Source organism: Uranotaenia lowii, chromosome 3, assembly GCF_029784155.1.
Source record: "Uranotaenia lowii strain MFRU-FL chromosome 3, ASM2978415v1, whole genome shotgun sequence".
Classification (NCBI taxonomy): domain Eukaryota; kingdom Metazoa; phylum Arthropoda; class Insecta; order Diptera; family Culicidae; genus Uranotaenia; species Uranotaenia lowii.
Window position 1 is genome coordinate 86370485 of NC_073693.1, and position 5656 is coordinate 86376140.

Sequence of the window (5656 nt, forward strand, 5' to 3'; positions counted from 1 at the left end):
ACTGTTTGAAATTTTTCATCCTTATTCTGATTACAGAGCTTTGAGAGATGTTCGTGTTATTTGCTGAAATACCTCGCGGTTTCCGGTAGTTTTGTAGGACTTCTATAACAAATTCTGGATTTTAATTCCCGAATTCTGGCGTATGTTGCGGCGTATGTTTATCAGTTCGATATTTTCATGACCGAGTAGTCTGTGATTATGAAAGTTATTAAAAGTAAAAAAAAATCCAAATATTTTGAGCAAAGTGTAAATCAATTTAATGTGTTAACGGGTGTTCGGTAAATTTTATCGAAATTTAAATTTCTTTCTTCTCGGTAATTTTACATCTAAAAGTTCGTTATGTTTACCGAACATTCGGCAAGTATAACGCCGGTTGTTAAGGCTTATTCTATGCAGCAGAAGCATCGCATAGTTAGTTAGCACTCCAAGAAGCTCAAGTGATCGAACCCTAGTATAACCATAACGCTGTTAATCGATTACCCCGTTTAAATCGGAATGACGTCTTACTAAGATAAGTATACCATCCGTCACATGATCCATTTTTCTTACGTTGCAATATTTTTTTAACTGAATTTTTAATAAAATAACGAATATATATAAATCCAGTTAATTTTTTTACATACTGTAAAGCCTTAAACGCTATTTATAAAATCCATGTTACGATACACGCTTTCCTTTGTGACCTATTGAATGAGCTCATACCTAATTGATACTCTACAAAAAATCACATTCGATTCAATTGACTGCAATTGCCATAAATTTTGATACCCTATTATTTTCCGCGCCACATGATGCATGATGGAAAAATCAGCTCCGAAATACTGAGCACATCATAAAAAGGTATTAATCTGATTTACGATCCCAAACGAGCCAAACCAGGCCCCAACACTCCGGGAAAACCTTAACGGGACCATCATCAGACATCAGACAGCATCCCCATTCGACTTTCTATTACTTTCTCTAACGAACGGAGCAGCGATTCTCACCCCACTTAGTTAGCAAGCCACCCCCTACAACCCACGTACAACCCACGTTACGCACAGCTGTTCGTTCAAGGACAATCACTCATCACCATTCATTCCGAAAGGAGATAGCGAAGCCACAACGCAAACGAGAAGGAAGAAAAATCGAGTGCTTCATTCATGTCATGTAATCAATAATTTGTCAAATCATCTCTTCCTGGTGCTGGTGCTTCTGCCAAAAGATCAACGCGCGGGCTCCAGCCCAGCAGCCGACAAACATCCGGCTTTAGACTGTTCTAACATTTTTATTTCCTCCTTTCTTGATGGTTTTTTTTTATTCTAGCTCTTCTATCGTTTTCGCTTTTGCTCGTCGTGTCACTATCTATGTTTTACGCGATCGCTCCCACACAGCCGTCGTTTTCGGTACCATTCACACAGGAAAGCACAGCTTTCATTGAGATGGAAGCGTTTCTTGCGTTTTTTTTATTGTTTGAACGAATCAATGAACACTGAGCCACATCACATGACTGAACCCAAAAGAGTATCCAATGAAATCAATGAGAATCTTTTTTCTTTGTAAGGACATACAAAACCCGAATAAGTTTCGGTCAAAGTTTTTATTTTCGTTACGAAGTTAAAGAATTTTTTAAATATAAATTAACACTCTATCAAAAAGTGACCAACGATTCAATCAATTTGACCTATAATCCAGACAAAGCTATTCCAACAAGCTTCAGACTCGGTGTAAAATCATCTTGGGTGATACCCTGTCAAAAGCCAGAAACGAGCGACGATTATTTAGATTGTTATCATCATTTTTCCCGGGGCAATTTGGAACGAGTTTTCCGGGATCTAACTACAAGCTGAGCCAAACGGTTGGGTTTGAGGTTCTTTTGTATGTGAGTGTTTTTCGCATCCGCTTAGAAATGTGCCATATTCCACCAGATGTGAAATCGAATCGATATTCTTAATTGTTGTGTTACATTCTGATGTTCTGCCCTGAATAATGTTTGTAATTGGTATTGTAATTTCCAATAAAATTACTGTAAAAATTTTCGTTTCTGAATTCTGATACTGAACTATCAGAGTTATAAAAAATAAGATTGTCACCAAATCGATAGAAGAACACATATGGCTAAAAGAAAAATACTCACGAGAAATAAAAATCTTTTATTTCAAGTATAGTAGGGTTGGGTCAAAGTACGACCTTAGATCTATCCTTTTTTTAAAGAAAAAAATCTGTTGTTTTTCTTAAAAACCAAGAACAGCATTTGATTCCTTAGAAAATGCCTAAATGGTATCGAAACATACTTTCACCCCACCTCTTGGGGCAAAAATTCGAATGCTATGGTGTAAAAGTACACAGCAAAAAAAATTGTAACGTTGGACGATGTAAATTATGAGGATGTTAGCCAACCTATGCATTTTTATTGATTTCGGTTAAAATATTACATCCAAACGATGTACACAATTCGAACACGTCATGTTGTGTAATATTCCAACTTACTATGTAGTATTACATCAAGTAGTCAATGTTTATTCCAATTGACATTTTAAATAGTTTTCGTGTCGGAAAGTTAAAACCGGATTGTGGAGCTCAGGAGGATTTGCTCTGTTGGTAAGTCATATCAATAGTGATAATACATCTAAGCAAAACTATTGGTGATAAATTCTTAACATAATTTTGCTCTTTCAGGAATTTTGGCATCGTTAATCAGCGATACAAAAGAGTTCCGGAGAAAAGAAAATAAAAACAGTTGTATTTGAGGTGAGTATTCTGCGTTCAGTTTTTTATTCTCCCTGTGAACTTTTCCATTCAATCTTTACAGCAATGGATTGTCACCGTTTGCAAATGCGAGGTTGTTTGACCAATGGCCTTCAAAGGGACAGATTATCGGATACGGAACATTGTCAATCAGTGTTTTTTTTCGCGTGTGAATGTCTGGCTGAAGGTAGAATAAAGGATATGATCGAACATTTCAACAAGATACTAAAAGGTTCACCGACGCAGTTGTAATTGAATCCATTCTAATGCTTCCATCCTCCAATTTTTAGTTTGTCATATTATTCATGGAATAAAATTATCGCTTTAGTTTTCAATGGTTTGATTTTCTATGATAAAATTTTCTGAACTTATTATCATTATACATACATAAGTAAAAGCTTAAAATAAGAATCTCTAATTTCAATTGTCGAATTTGTTTTAACATATCGGAAATTATGCAAATTAAAAAAAAACATAAAAAAATAGTGATCTTATCACAAGTTGTATTTTACCTCTGTGCTCGATCTTGTCTACTGCGTTACATATATTTAGTGTATTTTTTTACATCCAAAACGTGTAGTTGCTTGGTACATCAAAACAATGTAATATTAGATACCTTTAGCGACTCGAGTTATGTGCACGTTTTTGATGTAATATCGCAACACTTTTTTTGCTGTGTACGTCCATTCAAAATTCCACATTTCTTCATGAAGTCAAGTGAAAATTATTTTATCAAAACTTGACATACTTTTTGATTTTACGTAAAACTTCTATGAAAATTTAGTGAAACTTCCACACGGTTTACGTTCTCTAAGAAACTTTTTAAAAGTGTTCTTAATTTGAGACAATGAATCGACAATTAATTAAGTACCTTTAAACAAACAAAATAAAAAAAAAGAAAAATTCATACATATGCTGGAGTTACTGGTAATTGGAAAGAAATGGATTGAGGAAGATTGTTTCTGACGAAATTGGCGAATAGGAACTCTGGCTGGAGAAAGATTTACCTTGTTGAAACAAAACGCAAAACTTTTGCCCAGCCAACATGAAATCGTACCAGAAATGAAAATTAAATCGTTTACAATTGTGTTGGGAATCGCAATTCCAACTACATAGTACAAAGATTGTATGAAATGTCGTCTGAAGTCAGTTGAAATCGGATATGATAGAAAGTCCGCCAAGTTTATAAATTTAGAAATGATTTTGCTCTCGCGCGGACTTCAAGTGAGAAAATAAATGTCATGTCTTTTCTGCAACCAGCAGTGCACCCAGATGGCTTAAAATCAGATGGAAATTGAGTAATATTGACCTATGAGAGAACTGGAAAACAATGTCTCTGGCAACGAGTTGAAGGCAATGAGAGCAAAATCTTGCGCTCTCTTGCATTCTTGCGGTAAGTACGAATAAGGTGTCGGATAAAGCTCAATTTATGTAGTTTTCGTCGCTTTAGAAAGAAACGAAATTTATGTATGTACATTAGACTGAGTCGATTTGGGGTCATTTTTGAATTTCTCAAACCCTGGGGTCTTAAAAGCTTCGTCTTGGTCCAAAACTCATCCATGATTTTTTTTTGAATTTTTAAGTAACGTTTACATGAGTAAATTTGAACTTTTATGTTTGTATGGGAAAATTGAATATTTTGTACTGAGAAATCAACATCATTTTTGTTTCTTCTGTGGAACCGAGCCAGCTGATGATCTTTGTGCCAATTTATAAAATTCTTCAAGGAAATTTTCCGCTGTACATCTTTGTTGAAGACCGTTACATCGTATCTTAATAGACAAAAAAGTTATTAGTTGTTTAACAGGGGTAGGGGGAAGTCGTCTATGACCGGACACCTCCTATGGCCGGACAACATTGATTTTTCGAAAACGCAATATCCAATTATAGGCTTTGAAAGCTTTCGCCTAGTAGTTCGGCGAGGATCGCCCAAACTTTACATTTATATTGTGATCAGTTTTTACGGCTTGTCAAATATGAATTGCACATAAACGTCATCGTTGGTTGGTTATCTTTCGACTTCAGTAGATGTAAGATAAAAAATCGGAAGTTCAAACAAAATATTAAGAAAATAAAAAAAAATGCGATTTCTCTATGACCGGACACCATATTGTTGTCTATGACCGGACAAGAAAATATTCAAAATTATAGATGATTTCAGCTTGAAACTTTAATTTTTTCATCTCTATAGCACCCTAATATGGTTAGCTGAAGATACGGATCCAATAACCAAACTATTTTGGTCCTCTGATAAACTTTAAATTTTGCTGTCCGGTCATAGACAAATTTACTCTAGTTTTTTCGAAACAAATGTTACATTCTGGTTTGTCAAAAAAACTTTTATGAATGGCTTCATAGAATGTTCAATATTGGAAAACACGTACTCTCAAGACCTAAACAAGTGATTTCAGTCATTTTGCTACGTTTTTGTGCCATTGTCGACAACTTTGGGGATGAAATTCGTAGTGTCCGGCAATAGACGACACTTTTGGAAATGAGTGAAAACTAACATAAAATGGTTTCTCTAACCACATGAATATGTTGTAAATTAATTTTTTTCTTATATTGTTTAGTGATCATAATATTGATACTCTTCAAATCAGTAGAGGAACCAACATTTTCAAAAAATACGACTACTTTGCATGCAATACATCGCGAGGCTCCAGCAGTGATGTCAATTGAATTTATCGTTTTTCAATGCGAAAAGACATTCCCCTGTTAAACAGCTAATAACTTTTTTGTCTACTAAGATACGAAGTTACGGTCTTCAACAAAAATGTTCAGCGGAAAATTTCCTTGAGGAATTTTATAAATTGGCACAAAGATCATCAGCTGGCTCGGTTCCACAGAAGAAACAAAAATGATGTTGATTTCTCAGTACAAAATATTCAATTTTCCCATACAAACATAAAAGTTCAAATTTACTCAT